Source organism: Zonotrichia albicollis, chromosome 17 (genome assembly GCF_047830755.1).
Source record: "Zonotrichia albicollis isolate bZonAlb1 chromosome 17, bZonAlb1.hap1, whole genome shotgun sequence".
In the NCBI taxonomy this organism is placed as follows: domain Eukaryota; kingdom Metazoa; phylum Chordata; class Aves; order Passeriformes; family Passerellidae; genus Zonotrichia; species Zonotrichia albicollis.
This window is the reverse complement of record NC_133835.1, coordinates 10366066-10383188: the sequence shown is the minus strand read 5'-3', so window position 1 is coordinate 10383188 and position 17123 is coordinate 10366066. Positions and strand designations below refer to the sequence as shown.

Here is a 17123-nt window from a genome sequence, read left to right as displayed (position 1 = left end):
AAGCAAAGGCTGTTAACGCGAAACAAGGCGGGTTTTTTGTCCGTAATACTTCCCGCTTCTGCAAAGCCTTAAAAGGTTTTGTAGGAAGAGAAATGTCCAGCAATCCACCACTGCATGGCTTATCTGGTTGTTCTAGAGATGCTGAGCTGCTGGGACTCTGGGTGAGTGCCCAAGGCAGTGCCCAGGTGAGGCAGCCCCTACTGCTCAGGTGCACACCTGGAGCTGAGCAGGGAGCCAGGCAGGGCTCTGCCAGCTCCTCTTTGGGGACCTGTGTTAAAAACAGCCCAGGGACCTCCTGCCATGCTCTGGCAGCTCCCCTGGGTCAGCTTTGTGAGGGGCACCTTCGTCCTGTGCATCCTGAGCAGCATCACAGGAGTGTCTGTGCCACCTTGGAGTGAGTGCCAGAGGAGAGGAAGCATCAGCACAGCTCTGGCTGGACTGGCAGCACGGTGCAGCCCATCACCACCCTTGCAGGCAGCAGGATGAGGGGTGGGCAGGAGCTGGGGGATGCCCACAGTTCAGGGGAGCGCGCAGGCTCCGGAGCAGGGGAGGCGTAGCGCTCCAGAAGCACTCCCAAAAGACAGGGCTGTTAATTGTTACTTAAGCAATGAAGCTGTTTCAGATTGCCTGGGGTGAAGCAGCGGCGGTGGAAGGTGTCTCACTGCCAGGGTGAGAAGTGGTGTTGTTTGGGCTCCTCTTTACCGGGAAACTTTTGCTGGGAGTGTGACAGAAAGCTGCGGGCTGCCCCAGGGTGTGACCTGCAGGAATCTGGCAGAGAAAACAAGAGAATCCTGCCCAAAGTGAGCATGCAGAGGGAAAACTAATCCCTCTTGGGTTGAGCCAATTTTCCAGGCAAAACCAAGCAGGACTGAGATGGGTTAGATCTCCCTGGATTACCAGGCATCCCTATTGAGCCACTGTGCCTTTTCCAGCCCCAGACGAGGAACCTTTCCCTGCCTTGCTCCCTTCTCACACTTCCTGCGAGGCTCTGGCCTCCATCCCGTGTGACACAGATGTCCCTGCACCAACAGAAGATGACATGTGTGAACACACATGCAGAGAGAGGGGATGTGCTTGGTGACCACTGCCAGTTTTCCTGGGAAAAGGAAAGGCTCGGTTTCACAAACCCTTGGTGATGCTAACACACAAATCCCACTGATTTACACTCTCAGTGTGTTTTTCTGTTAGGATTTACCCCAAATGAAGACAAGATTGATACTGCAGCAGTTAAATATGGGAAACAGGAGGAGTGTTCTGAGCAGAGTTTCACTTGGTGATGATCTGCCCTTAAGAGTTAGTTTTGGGTTTAGAAGGCAGATGCTGGAGGGCAGCTTTGTGCCTTGCAAGTTATTGAGGTAGAGAGGGTAAAACACATCCCTAAAATAAATCTGTGTGCATGGCAAGGTGTCTGTTCCTCCCCCTGATCAGAAATTCAAGCTGTCTGATATTACTGTAGCGAGTCCTGATGAACAGGACTGGGAAACACAGTCACTGCTTATAATGAGGTGCTGCAGTGTAAACCTAATCTTCATTTAGAGCAATTTCTGAAAGACAAAGAGAAATCCACCTGATGAGGTGCTGCTGAACCATGCAATGTACCTACAAATCAAAGCCCCACATCCCCAGACTTAGCTGGGAAGGGGAAATGAATGGCAGGGGGGCAGCTGAGCAGGTGGAGGCCGCCTTGCAGGAGCATCCCTGGGCAGGATGGGGCTGGGAGGATGAAATGTGAGGAGCACCCCAGCCCCCCCAGCTCTCTGTGCCACGCACACGCCTGACCCTCAGCATCCCCTCGCTCCCCTTCCTCCCCCCTGCACTTATAAATCAGAGCAGAATTAATTCAGGCGCCGCGTTTTATTTGATAAACGTCAAAATATGTAAATACCGGGCTCTCTTCCTACAGTCGCTAAAACAAATGGAAAACACATTTATTAGCATAGAGATGAGTTTAATCAAATCAGCGGCGAGTACAAATTAGCCACAGGAAACGTAATGAGCTGGGAATTAATTAGCAGCATAATGGTAATAACTTTGCCTGCTGATTACCTTGCGGCCATGGCTCTCCCCCAGGGCTTTCCATGGGTTCTCCAACAGCTGATCTTTTCTGTAGCAGGAGCCCCTGAACTGGAACAGCATGGCCGGCAGCTCCTGTGCAACAGACTGGAGGAGGGGAGGGAGACCGGCTGAGGGAGGGAGGGAGGGGGAAGAAAAGCCATGTGAAGGATCTGCTGCCTTCTCCTTGCCCAGCCCCGAGCCTGTTCCTTTGCCCCTGGCTGCCCTGCCAGGCTGTGGGGATGCCCTGGTGGGTGATGGGCTGGGTGGGATATCTGGGTCACCTTCCCCAGGCCAGTGTTCCCTCCCGGGCCAAGCACATGGCACATTTCAGAGCATCCCTGGCTTATTCCCGTGCATCCTGCTGCAGGGGGATGGTGATGCTGGGTCTGGCTTGTCCAAAAATAAACACCCAGGAGTTGCCTTGGGAAGGGCAGGAGCAGGCTGACCCCCGAGACTCAGCTGGCTGTTTGGAGGAGCTGATGTTGCATGAGAAAGGGACAATTGGTGCTCCAGGGGCTTTGTAAAGTGCTGGGCTTGTAAATTAACTGTTTGACACCAACAGTGATGGAGAGCAGTGCGGGGCAGGGGATGCGTGGAAGGAAGGGGCAGTTTCTCTTGATTTATTTGTATTCCTTCTGCAATGCCTCTCCTCCTAACACCTGAGCAGTCCAAAATAACTTGCTCAGAGCCTTTCAGTGCTGGAGCTAAAAGCACTTCATAAGCCTTAATGAATCAAGCTGTGCAACAGCCCTGCGAGGAATTATTATTCCCAGTGGTGTGGGAAGATTAAGGGAAAAATGCTCCTGTTTGGGGGCCTCCATTTAAATGCTCCAGTCCATCCTCATGCACCTTCACACAGCAGCCTCCCAGGCAAGTGACTGAGTCAAAACTTGAGAAGTTTATAAAAATAAAGTTAAGTTAAAAAAAAAAAAAGCCGGGCAATGCACTGAGGCACTTTAATGGGGATCTGTGGGGAATTAACTGAGCATCTAAGTCCAAAATGTAATGCAAAGTGATTTCTGGAAATTCTGTGCATGGTAGAAAGTGGGAATCCTGCTTCCAGGTCACCGGTACCTGCAGTGTCTCTGTCTTGTCCTTAAGCAGAAAGAAGCTTCATATTCAGATCTGACCTTTGAAGCTGAGAGATCCAAGTAAAATCCATATTTGACCTCTGGGTGCAAAATTCAGCAAGTAGGCATACTAATCCCTGCTTGCACTCCCAAGATAAATTTTCCAAAGTCCTCTGTATTGCTTTTCCCAGACTTTTCTGGGAATAGGTATTCACCCTTTCCTTTAATTGCAATATTGGGTCATTGCTTTTACCAACATCTCCCTAACAAATTTGATCAAACCTGCCCATGCCAACAGTGCTGATGACAATGCCTCACCTCAGCAAGCGGACTGGGAGAAGAATTTGACAGTTGTCCCTGGAAAAATCTCACAGATCCCTCCAAAACCAAGTCAGAGGAGAGCAAATGAGTCCTGCTGCACTCTGGATCAGGACTGCTTTCATGCTGGAACTGAAATAGATATTTAAAAGTCCCAAGATAAGGCAATAAACTGAAATTCAGTCTCCTTGGGATGTTTAGTGATGTGTGAACTTTTGTGGGACCATTTGTTTCATCTGGAGAAGCAGAGACAGGACTTCAACAGAGGGACTCTTTTTAGAGCCCCATCTGCAGAGGTGCATGGAGAAGGGATGTTTGCACAGATACTTCCAGCATTTTTTCTGAACCCCTCCTTTCATTAGCCAGTGCTGACTGCCCTGTCAGAGGCTGGGCTCAGCCTTCCTGCTGCTTGCTGGGTTTGTACCCAAAGCTGAGGGGTCTCCAAGCCTGATGGGCACTGTGCAAGAGCTGCCACCCACTCTCAAAGGCCATCCCTGGGATGCTCCTCTCTGGAGATCCCACCCTGCACCGTCAGGGCATCGTGGGCCTGACCTCAGATGAAAGTTGTATGACTTCAGTTAAAGATGCTTCATTTTTTACTCCTTTTATTGCCTCTGATCTTCCTTTTTTTCCAAGGGAGCTTGTGTAAGTTGACACAATAGATTAAACCACGAGTCGCAGTTGAAGAATCCTGTGTTTTATTATCAGGGATAAATAATATCTCCCCCAGAGGAAAATGGGAGAACACAAGGTCACCCAGCATGCCCAGAGAGGAGCCTGAATAGAATCTGTAAGTCGCTCCAGCCTCCTGTGCAGCCTGAGCTTCGTTCTGAAGGCAGAGGGGTTTATTCTTCAAAGCACCACTTTCCTTTGCTACCTGCAGACAAATAGGTTGCTCTAAGATGCTTTCCACGAGCTGATTTTTGATTCATGAAAGCTTGAACCAACACTGATCATAAGAGAATCGACAGTGATCATAAAATATGAAAGGTTTTTAAGAAGGACTCTACATCATACTGAGGTCTGCAGCAGGATTTCTGCTTCAGAGCCAGAGGGACAAAATGCATCCTTGGTTTATTGATGAAAATGTGGAAGTGAAAGCAGTGAAAGCAGAATTTTGCCCCTGTATATTCAAGGCTACCTAATGCCACAGAAGCTTTTAGGAAATCTACCACTTTAAGCATAAACACAAAACAATTTTGTTCTCATGCAATTTTCTTGCCAATGCTTTTTCTTAAAAATCTGTACGGCTGTCATATAAAATATGCCTGGGTTTGTTCTAATTTAGATTACGCATATTTGTCCTCAGTGAGTGATTGATTAAGTGCTCTGATCTTGACTGCTATGTTAGCAGCAGGTTATCTGTGCAAGAGGATTGGGAAGCTCATTGGATAAATGGTAGAGATGAAATCTTAGCTGTTACAGATCTGGGTTTCTTGTTCACAGCCAAGGCAAATGCTGTCTTCTGTGCAATAACAAACATGCTTTGTAATGTGTTCCAGGACAGAGCTGAGCCTGACTTTGTTTCCTCGTGGAGGGGCTTTAAGCTGTCACAATAGCGTGGCACCAAACTCTTGGTGTCACAGCTCTCCCTGCAAGGAGGGTATCTCCGAGTTCACTGGATCAGTTGTGATTTACACTGATGCAACTCAAAACAAAATGTGTCTCGCTGACATCTGCGGAGCTGCTCAGATAAAACCAGCACATGAGCAGAATCAGGGAAAAAAAAGAAGATCTCTCTGTGCAACTGAGCTCATTCAAAGCAGCAAGCATGGCTTAGCAGGGCTGACCAAAATGGAAAACCTCCTTCAGGGGTTACTTACCCTGTCAATCTCACTTTACCATCACTGACCCTGAGCTGGGAGCAAATGCAATCCTACCCATAGGAGCTGGGAGATATTTTCTTGCTTTTTTTGCATAATCTTAGGTGCTGTACTTCTTACAGGAAATTATGTCAATTTATGTTTTATCATATTTTCATTTGTTTTTGTTTATGAGCTAGAATGGACACAACTAAAGTACCTGCAAACACCAACTTGAATAAATAAATCAGTTTTTTCTTTTCTTTTGTGCATCTTCATTCCTACACTGGTCTATTGCATTGTCTTTGCAACATCATAGCACTAAGAAGGTGTGGTAACAAAACAGGCAATTATGAAAAGAAAGAAGGATTTTTTTTCTCTGCTTTTCTCTTTCTGAATCATTTCTCTGACCTTCTTGGAGGTATAGAGAAAGCTTCCAAGACCATCAGAATAAATAGGTTGTTTACTTGTTTTGATGCTTTCAGCCTTGGGAAAAAAAAAAAAAAAGAAGATAAAGAATAGAGCAAAGAAAATCCTTATACCCACTGTCTTCCAAAAGGAAACAGATGAGCTGTGAACTCTAGAGAAAATATTCCAAAATCTGAGCATGATGCTGTCACAGTAAAGCAGAATAAAACAGAAGAAAGCCAAACAAAAAGGTGGCGACCCCAGGGGGACTCAGCACCCTCCTTCTCCTCATGGACTTTGGGGAAGAAACAGGGGCAGGTTGCAGAAATACCAAAACAAGGGGGTGCATCTTGGGGAAAAACCCCTCTGTCCCAGCCTAATTTCCCATGATTAGGGTATCATGTTTGCCGTTGTCTGCAGTGATTTGTTCCCAGCCCTGCACAGGCAGGGGCAGCAGCTCAGGTGGCTCCTGGGCGAGCCCTTTGCGAGGCACACCATGGCCTGCAGCCACGGAGGGAAGCGCTAAGCTGTGTTAATGATGCTGTGTTATCATCAGGCTCTAATGCTGCCTGGGATGGATGTCACTGCTGTGTATGTTCCTGCAGATCAGTTGGTAATTACACTTGGATCCAAAGTAATTACGCTGAGACTTGCACTCCGGTTTAGAGACGGAAATAACCATGCACTCGCCTGGTCCCACACGTAGCACTTGTGATGTAATTTAATAGCCAGCTACTAACACGAGAGTAAAGAGGCATTTCTCTTATATTTATGCCCTTTTAAATTAAACATTGGTGTTTTTCCCTGTGAAAGGAGCGCTGTGCCACTGGTCTCCTTTTCCCACTCAAGCGCCCTCCTCTTTTCCTGACAAAATGAAATAGGCTGAAGGACAATAAATATTTATGAGCTCCTCCTGGGGTGTGATTGTTTTGATGCAGGTCTTGCTTTGGCTTTACTCTCTGCTCTATTTAAAATTTTGCCAGGGAAAAGCTGCCCCTCTGAGGGCTGGAGGAAGATGAGGCATTTGGATGAGTTCTGTGGTCTCTGGGTGGGGAGCAGAAGGACCAACCTCCCTTTTGGAGGTTTTCCAGGTCACATCTGCCAGTGTGTTTCCTCTTTAACCTCCCAACATTGAGCACCTGGGCAGCTGTAGCACTGCATTAAGCACCTTTTTTTGATGAGGAGCTCAGAGGAGAGGGAGGCAGGGGGTGCCTGGAGCCCACCTGCAGAGAGAACCTTCCCTGTCTGCACTTCTGTTTCCCAACCATCCATCAGCAAAGCACGCTGCCTTTTCCTCACGTAGAATCCTCCTGTGCTTTTCCAAATAAGCCAAGGCTCTGCAAATGCTCTCCCCCCTTCAGGGTGAGGAGCTTACTTTGCTTGGGAAAAGAAAGAGTTTACTGTGATCTCTTTCTTTTGGCAATGTCTGGGTAATCATTGCTCATAATAATGCCATCCCAGATGTTGAAACATCTCCTGTATTAATTTTACCCAGAAGATAATTTCCCTTAGAAATCATGTGCAAATCCCCTGTTCTAATTTAAGAATTAATTCAGTACACTAAATCTTAGCACTTCATCCTAGAAATGTTTTGCAGTGTCTGTTAACCCTTCGCAACAACAGCAGCCAGCCCAAATGTGGGATGTAGAGATGTAACTAAGCCTGTCTCTCTTTTTGAGGCCAGTAGCCAGTATTTTAAAGCCTAGACCTCCAGAGCCTACCTGCTTGAATGACTTCCTTCTCCCCAGAGGACCACAAATATAAATTAATTTGCTGTTGCAAGTGGGGGTGGGCAAATACACCAGTGCTCCCAGACACCCCTCTGCACCAGTGGACTGTGATCCCACCCACCATCAGGTGAGTGGGAATTAAAATGGGATGATTCCATATTTAACAAGACATGGAGGAAAAAGAAGAGCTGAATGGTTTAGCTGAACCTGTGTGAGAAATGTCTGTGAGAGCTGGGAACACACCACACTCCTTCAGAGCTCTGGATGAGGGTCAGTGGCACCTGGAGCCAGGGGTACCTGACCATCTCCCCCTTCCTGGGAGGGCTCAGGCACACAAAAGCTCACACCAGTGCTGCTACACAAAAGTACGGCTGGTGTGATCTGCTTCATGCCTTTGCTGGGCTTTCTTCACTTAATTTACAATGGAAACTGTGTCAGACTCCAGACTGGGCATTTTCCTGCCCTTCCACATTGTGACACTCTTAAAGCATCACAGCCTCTATACTGAAAGTCTTTGACTGCCATTGAAAGCAGTAAAGAAAATAAAGAGGCCAAATCTATGAATTTCCCCCAGCTTTGTGAGATCAGAGTGCAGTCCAGCACAACTTTTGTGGATCCAAAAAAAGATCTCCTGATTCCTAGCAGAACAAAATGACTTCATTCCATCCCAGTGATTATAGCCAGCTAACTGCTCCATGCAACCTGAGGTCACATTTGGGATTCCACTGGTTTTACTGGGGCTGGTTGTGTTTGCACTTTGCAGAGCAGAGGGCCAGCCAAGGACCTGCTCCAAAGAGGATTTATTCAGAATCAGCTTTTTAAATTATCGTAAGGTGATAATAGGTGATTAGTGCTGGGATATTTCAGCACCTCCATCACCTCCTTCTAAACTCCCAGATGCTGAGCTGAGACAGTGCAGCAGCTTGGCCTCAGAGGAGAGGAGTGATGCAATCCCCAAAAATAATCCTTTCTCTTGCATTTCAATAAAATAGACTGGGAAAATATTGCTGTGTCCTTCTGGTCCCTAATCAAAGGAGGCTGCATTTATACCACCCTGAATTTCAGCACACTGACAATTGCAGGATGGATCTGCTGGCCCAGCAGCCCAAGCTCATGCAGTGGTTATTATTCCTCCTGATGAATTCACTGGGGGATCTGCTCCTTGAATGCAAAGCTCTCAGGTCAGGACAAATGGAAAATGCATTCCATGGAGCGTGACATGCTGTGAGTCCCAGAAATGTGTTCAGATATGTCCATAGGCAGTGGGATAAAGCTGTTCCTTTATCTCACAGCTGCTGTTGGAATTTCCTTCTAGAAACCTGGTTTTGCATCAGCAATGGCTATTTGCAGTGAAATATTGGAGTTTCTTGTATTCATTATGTATTGAAATGAAACAAGCTAAAATCATAGCTTTGTTGTAATTTTGATTAGTGGAGGACATGACAAAAAAGATAAAATATCAAATCTGAAGTATTTAGAAAGCCTTTCTATTAAAAAACAAAAATAAACAGAACTTGAAGTGTTGTCCTGATGGGAAAGCTAGCTGCAGGTTTCCAACAAACATTTTTCTGCAGCATCTCAGGATCTTGATCCCAAAAAGGAAGAGTTTGTGGTGTCTGAGGCCCTGACCTTGCCATGAAACATGCACTGGCTGTTTCTGTGGGAGCTTTCTTCTTTCTTCCGCAAGGGAGAGACAGAGTTTAGAGTTATTTAGTGAATTGTCACAAGACAAGACATAGCTATTCGCACCCAACCCACTGATCGTTCTAGAAGACTTTATATATAATTTGTTTTGCTGTTCTCATTTGCTTTGCTGCTCTCATGAGCTACAGCATACTACAGTCTCATTCAAGGTGTTTCATACTCATCTTTGACGGAGCAGAACTCTGTTTGCAGACACATTTTGCAGCTCAGATCAACATGCACAGCTGTAGTCCCACCAAGAGTTTCCCAAACGTGTAGGATGTGGGAAGCTGATGTGTGGATGAGTTTAAATAATCAAGGTTCAAGTGGGCAGAGGGTCACTGTTAGTTTGGGGGCCTGGGGCAGGTCCTGGTGTCTGCAGGAGGTGGGAGCAGAGGTCCTGTGCATCCTGTTGGCAGTAGGAAAGGAGGAAATACCTCAGCAATAAATGATGCCCACTGTCAGGACTGGTCATCGCTCTCTGTGAACATTCAGGACCCAGCTCCCAATCTCAGTGTTTGAGATGAGGACAGTGAGCATCGGTACAAAGGAACATTTTCTTTTCTCTCCCTTCATTTCCCCTCTCATGGGGAAAAAAATTTGGGTTTAAAGTCTGCTCCTGTTTGATAATTTCCCTTAACTACCAGCTAAATAATACATGATCTCCAGTGCTGACTGATGACTCCCTCTCCTGACCCTGTTTTATTTTTATTGCTTGGCTCGGGCCAGTTCCTTCAAGTCCTGAATCATCAGAACAGAGACCTTGAGGTATTCCAGGCAAATCAATCCCTGGCCCATTGACATATTGCTTTAGCTAACCAACCATACAACTTCTCTTTTCCCTGATAATTTCTCAATTAATTGCTTTTCAGCTCTCATTCGTTACAAGGTCAGGCTGTGACTGGACTTGTACATTCCCATCTCTGATAAACTCTCCTGGTCCCCTAATCAGCCACGACTGGGATTTTAGTTCCATTAACTTATTCATCATCCAGACATTTTCATCTTGGGGAGCTTGACTTTTGATTGTATCAGGAGTATCTTCAATTATTTAAGAGGACTTAAAATTGCCTTCTTACCTAAAGGGAAAATGCATTTGGAGCCCTGGAAATTGATCATATTGGACCAGTGTCTTTTGGATGTTCATGTGTGCAAGCCCATGTTAAAAGAAAAGCTCCTGCATGGCCAGAGAAGAATTTGCTGCTGGTGAACATGTGTGTGCATGAGGCTGACTCTATTAAGATGTCAGCTATAGGGGAATGACAGTGTGCTGATGACTGGTGGCTTACTAATGCTAAATCACGCCTGAGATTCTGTTCCATGATGTCAAACATTGATTCAGTTTCCGTGGGAAGTTATGCAAATGCCAGAGCCCTTCAATGAGGTCTGAGACTGAAATTGCAAGCAAAAAAACTCCTAATAATACAAGAAACTTTCCCTCTACTGGCACGGAATCTTTTTAGAAAATTTTGAAGGGAGTTGCTCCAGGAAGGGGGTGAATTTTGGACATGTCCCAAAAGGCAGAAGGGATTGTAGGACCCTCCTTGTGGGAGCCAAATCCTTCTATTCTGCTGCAGCCCTCTGTGTGGGGCTGTGCTTCATCCTTGCAGCAGCTGGTCCAGTCCAAGGCAACAACCCACTAGTGCTGCTTTCCACAGATTTATTCTTTTAACAGAAGCAGCAGGCCATGTTACACAACCCCAGCTCTTCTCCACGCCCCTCTTCCCACAGCTTACATCCAGGCAAAGCTCCTAAGAGTCTGCAAGCTTCTCCCAAGAGCAAAACTGGTGGCAAACCCAGAGAAACTGGCATCAGCTGGGAAAAGGTGGATTTCTGAACAAAATGATGGGACCAAGGAGTCTGGAATCCCACCTTGCTCTTTGTCCAAGGCTCTGTGACTTTTTCTGGGATGATACTGGGGAGCTGTTTCAGATTATCTGAGTGCTTCAGTCTCTGAAGAATATCCACAGAGAGAGGTCAAACTGTATTGACAGGTTCTTTAGGAAGAAAAGCTAGTTTAATATTGCCAAGACAAGACTGCTGCATATTTAACAGGAGCCTCCTCTTCCAGGAAAAGTGCTCTGGTTTCAGTTCCCTTTCTGCTGAACATGGGTGGTAGCTTTTATCACCCATGATTTCATTGCAGGCCACAGAATGATGGATTTTTCTGGCAGAACCCTAAGCTCACACTTTTGAGTGCAAATTTTCATAATTCACTTAAAAAGAAAAGCCCACATTATCACTGAGAAGGGCTTAAAAAAGACTTAGAGCATAGAAAAATGGAAAAAAAACCCTGCACCAAAAGGCAGTGCCTTGTGATGAAGGGAAGTGCAACAGCAGCAACAGCATGAACTGTGGGGTGTTGCTTTACTTGATTTTTCCCCCCAAAATGCAATAACTCACCCATCCCACTGGAAAAAATGTGCCCTTTCTTGATGCATCAGCAAGGAGGGCCTTTCCATGGTCTGTGTCTCTTCCTGTCAATGATGTACCAGAAGGCACCAACACTTGGAGGACGTGAGGAAACGTACAGTTCTTTCCCCGCCTGTTGCTAGGATTCACAGCTCTACCCCACCACTTTCTGGGGCTTCAGCTCCTATTTTGGCTGTAGGAAAAAAGAAAGAAAACCTTGTTGCTTCCAGGCTTTCTGCATAAGGCTTGAGCAGCTCCAATGCCAACCCTTATAATATTGCTACAGTCAGACATAAAATCTTAATGCACAATAGTGCCTTGAATCTTACATTCTTCTGAAAAAGGTGAGTCCCCAGTAGTAAATGAAATATTAAACATTATTAAATATGAAACAGCTAAACCTGGATTCCATTAAAATGAATCTTTCATGGTTTTCCTGGTTTCTTTTTCCCATTCCCTTTTTTTTTATTCCCCGGGGAGCGCAGTGATCTCGTGAGCTTTTATGTGTCCTTTTAAAGACAGAAAAATCACAGGTAATTTAAGTCTATTCTATTCAGATTTATTTTAGCTGGAAAACAAATCAAGGCAGTGAAACTCTTGCTTGGTAGCATCTCTCAGAATGAACTATTCAGCAGTCGATATCAAAGGCTCACCTAAAGACACTCTTGTAATGCCTGCTGACATGTGCCACCTATTTAGAAATCTTGTACCCTGTTACACACTCTTCTTTCATTTAGAATGGCTTTAATCTTCCACCATACACTAAAAAAAAAAAAAAACCAAAAAAACCACCTTGCTTATTACATAGGATGCATATTGAGCTGGTTTTGCTGCTCCTGCAGGTTTTCTGGGAGTTAAACTGTGTCTGAGGTGAGTGCCCACATGGGAGCTGGCAGCTGGGCATCAAAGGGAAAGTCTGAGAGAAAAACTTGGGGTTTTACAGAGCCTCCCTTAGACTGGCTGATGAAACACCCTTGACTGAGGGTATGACTGCACTGATAGCACAGGGCAGTCAACAGGATAAGCCAGGACTAAATATTCTCACTGTATTTCATGACTGTGGTATTTGCACCCCAAAAAGAATAAATATATGGCAATCTGCGAACCTCTGGTGCTGGAACAAACCAAAGCTGTGTCCTTCTCATGACATGTATTTATGTCCTTGCATTCAGATCTTAAGAACTTTCTGTGATTATTAACTTCTTTATTTGGACAGGACTTATAGAAATTTTTAGAAGAAATGGGAAAAAGAGCTCTTGGCCTCGCTGAGAGGCTCCCAGAGCTTGGATCTGTGCAAGAGCATTCCCTGGCTCTGGCTGGGAGACTGCTGAATCAGGTTGGATCTGTTGGGAGGCTGCATCTCCAGCACACACCTTAATTCTTGCCTTGCTGCTGCCAAACATGCATGAATTAATCTACAGACACATTTCTGGACTGGAAGGCAATAAGTACTAAGGAAGACAAGTTAAAATGGCAAAGAAGGTAGAAATCCATTAATTATTCATGACTACTGTTCCATTTTGTGCAAAAAGCCTTTCTGCCTCGCTTTCCATTCTGCTTTGCTTGGGTCACATCTGAGGCTCAGCAAAGGAGATTTAAATGGGCTCCCCACCTCAGGAGCTCGTGCTGATGGTTCCCTCACATCCAGCTGGGTTTTGCATCTCTCCCTGCAGGAATTCAGCAAAGTGGGAAAATGCACACTCTGCCCTGGTTCAGAGTGTGCCATTTTCCAGATTTCCTAAAAAATAAATGAAAGGGTATGAGGTTATTTTCTGTATTTAAACACCAATATTTGCTTTTTGCTGTGGTTCAACTTCAGCTGAGATGGCAAGAGCATCCCACCAGCATGGCCTTCTGGCAGCCTGACCAGAAGCATACGCTCTTGGTCTGGTTTTGTGAGGCTTTTTATGCCTTTTTCTGGCCTGACACCCTTGCAATGGAATCCCAAACACATTATTTATTTATTTTAATGAACTGCCTTTGGCCAGCTCAGGCTTTCACCACAAAGATTCCAGACTGCCTCAGAGCACCAGGAAACATGCTGCAAACTGCTATGAAGCTGAGACATGAACATGTCAAATAAGTGATCCACATGAGAGTAGATAGACGTGACATTTAGTGATCATCTTTCTTGGACAAAATGGGGCATTGCTGTCACTTTAAGTAAATCTCAGTCAAATTTCTGCCATTTTACCATAGGGGAAACAGGAGGCATAATAGTAAATTTCTCTTTAAAAAATATAAAAGATCAACCTTGGGAAAAAAATATGGTTGCCACAATTTAAAGTGTAATTCCTCATCCTAGCTCGGCCAGCCATTTCCTGGCTGCTGATATCAATATGTCACTCTTAATGTTTACTGATGTTCACTTTATAAATGACTTTTCCTCGCTGTCAGAGTATCTGTCACCGGCTTCTCTTCCCCCTCTTTGCCTCTCATACCCTTTAATAAAGATTAATATCTTTGAGGTTAAGTTAAAAGATCACATACCACGTAAATCACACCATAGGTCTGATATTTAAAAAAAGATGAACATGTAATTGCTGAGATTATGTGAGCAAATTGGGTAATTCCTGGCCTAAATGAACAGAGTTGGCTTTTGTGGGATCAGTTAATCTAAGTGCACATTCAAATAAAGTGTATTTTGTCCAGGCATTTGAGCTTCTGAAGGTTCCTTCATTGAAGAACTGTAAATGTTTGAAGCAAAAATTGGTGAGTTTAACTTCTATCGCTTCTCTGAAGTTTCAATATGTTTAAAAGACATGCAGAATGGGGATTCTATAAAAATGTGGCACACTGGCTTTCCATATTTATAGTCCACCAGTGACTTCTATATTAAACGGTTTCAGTCTATGAGTCCAAACAAGATTTTTCAACCTGTCACTCCTGCAGCTCAGCCTGGTGCATGAAATGCTAAACATGTTCTGGCTGCTTTGTACATCTTCCTTGACAAACACCTGTACTAATGGCTCCAGAATGAATATTTAGCTGGCAATTTTATGGATGAAGCATAAACCAGTCATTTTGGCTTTGCAATGCTAAGAGGAGTGAACGTGCACTTGGCTTTTAAACTGCAAGGTGCAGCTTGGGAGACACAGGGAAGCAGATGATGGACCCTTCATATAAACCATGATCCAAGTAAGGTTTGCCTGGCCAAGAACTGCAGGATCAGACCAAGACAGGGTCATATCTAGGTACCAAAACTTACAAGATCAGGTTAAAACAGCTTCTGTAGAGGTCAAACTTAGGCTTATTTTTCTGAGCGCTGTCTTTGCTGTGCATCTAAGGCAATCTTGTGGTTAAGAGTGGAAGATGCAGATGCCCGGTCCAGTTTAGACACTTTCCTGCAGACTTCCCAGCCAGGTTCCATGGGTCAGATCAGCACTTCAAAAGGGACTTCAGCCCTTCCTCCTGATCTGTTTGCTATTGACCTATAGATCTTATAGACCTGTTTGATATATTGATCTTCCTTTTTTGGCCCTCCATCTTTGGTGTTAGAGCTCTCTGCTACCCACAGCAGTAATTCTGTGTATCCTCAGATTTACAGCAGTTCTGGTGTGGCTGAGCCACTAAATTTGTGGTTTTTACACGTGACTCATTGGGAATTTGCACACAAAGGCTCTTCCACTCTCTTCCAGGCGCTGGAATTTCTCTGAAAGTGGAGACAGAGCACAGATCTAGGTCTTGTGCTACCTGGGAGGTCCCAGACCCACATCTTTGTTTGGGGCAGCATCTCCTTCTCTGGGCTGTGGGTGTTGTGCATTTTGCATGGTTATGTGTGGGGATGACCTGGCTCCTCTCCATCCTGCTTCTCCAAGAAGCATCCCTGGAAATGGGGAAATCTCTAAGGACATGCTGGAGCAGGAATGGAGCATGAAAAGAGTTGTGGCTTTGACAAAGACACTTCTTTAGGAGTGGAGCATTTTGGCACTGTTTTGTGCTTTATCCACAAGCAGTTTGACATAAATTGTTGGATTTAACCCCTAAACTCTGAGTAAAACCCTCCTCCAGGTGTCAAAGGCTACATCCCTGTCAGTGCCCAAACCACAGCCTCCTCTTTGAGAGGGTAAATTTTGCTGTGTTGTGAACTCCAACTCAGGGATAACTGCAGCTCCTGAATCTGCAGGGAGGGGACAGTCTGAGGGGCAGATCTCATGCAAAGGGCACTGATGGTGTTCTTTAGTTTCACACAAAACCTTCCAACTGTTGGCAAGCTACAAAAAAAAAAAAAAAAAAAAAAAAAAAAAAAAAAAAAAAGAGTTGGTACCAAAAGCCACTTCCTGAAGGGAGAATTGTGTGTGTTATTCCTTTCCAGTGCACCAACAAAACTATTGTGCTCAGAAGATGACTCTGAAACTGCCTTTTGTTGTATTTTGTATGAAGTAGGATTTTCTATCTGCAATAACCACTGGGTGATTTTATTTCTAGGAACTGGATTATTTCACAATAAAGGTAAAGAGCCTCCAATCATTTTAGCCTGTGAATAAAAAACACCTCTAACATTCCAAGAATATTATAATATATCCGAAAACCAACTTAGTTTTCACTCACGTGATTGATATGTGCACTATTTTACTGCACAACACTGTTTTTCTTACACAGAATTGTTTCTTTCAACTATAGCTAACTTGATTCTCTGTGTAGTAGGATCTGAGGCCAGTAAACCATGAAGAAATTTTACACTGCAGACTGCAGCAAGCAGAGGTCTCTCTAGCGAAGGCATTATTTCACAAAATGATGGATGTGCATATTTATTTGCTCTGTGACTTCCGTGTCAGGTTTGTCATATTTCCTCAAATTACTAGTTAAACCAAGGTTTTGAGTTTTGTTTTGTTTTTGTTTCTGCTGAAGCCTGCAGGCTCAATATACCTTATAAAAATCAAGTTGTAATTTATCTGCTCCATAGATCATGTGTAACAATAATCACTCTGGAGTCTGTGCCGGGTTCGGATGTCTGGCTTTGTTGGAAGAGATGTATGAAGTGAACAAAAAGCTTCCTGATTTTCATACTCTGCAATAAACCTGAAATATGGAGAGAAGTGAAACATGTGTTTAAATTAAACCGAGGAATCATGACAAAGAAGGAGCACAGAGAAATACACGCACACCCAGAAACATATTTTGCAATGACACAGGATTATTTCCCTTAGCAGATGGACCTCCTCAAGTTCTGCACACTCCATGTCGCAGACATTCAGCAGTCAAAGCAGTGAAACAATTTGCACGTGGGACTTGGACAGTGAATTGTTAACTTGCATTTTGCAGGGATAAAAACCTTTGCCCACACAAAAAAAGTGGAGATCCCCAAAAGGGTTCATATTCACAAGCACTGTCTGCAATATTTAAGTGCTACTTCACACTTAATTCACTTCTTGGTGGTACTACTTGTTTCATGTACTGCTTGTTTCTGGAAAGGCCACAAGTAAACCTCAAAATCTTTTCCTAGGTGCTTGCAAAAATAATAATAATAACAGACTAAAATTATTAGCTGATCAATCTAACCACAAATGTACAAATGTAAAACTCACAGAAGATTATTGTAGCTTTAATCCTCTCCACTCCCACATGCACCTCTGGGAAAAACAGGGAACAATCTTAATACACGGAAATATTTTTTATTGCCCGGGGTGGGCATTTCCTCCCAC

General features: G+C 44.6%; 1 long non-coding RNA gene across 3 annotated transcripts in view; it reads right to left on the bottom strand.

The window, feature by feature from the left end:
- LOC106629496 (uncharacterized) overlaps positions 1-17123 on the bottom strand; it is a 189201-nt gene that overhangs the window by 11391 nt on the left and 160687 nt on the right. For 2 of the 3 annotated variants that reach the window (XR_012583004.1, XR_012583003.1), the window contains 4 exons: positions 16348-16500; positions 13091-13216; positions 11470-11671; positions 2047-4320 (listed from right to left, as the gene is read on the bottom strand). This is a non-coding gene — a long non-coding RNA (uncharacterized LOC106629496). The remainder of the gene's footprint in view (positions 1-2046; positions 4321-11469; positions 11672-13090; positions 13217-16347; positions 16501-17123) is intronic. The other variant, XR_012583002.1, reaches the window with a different exon arrangement.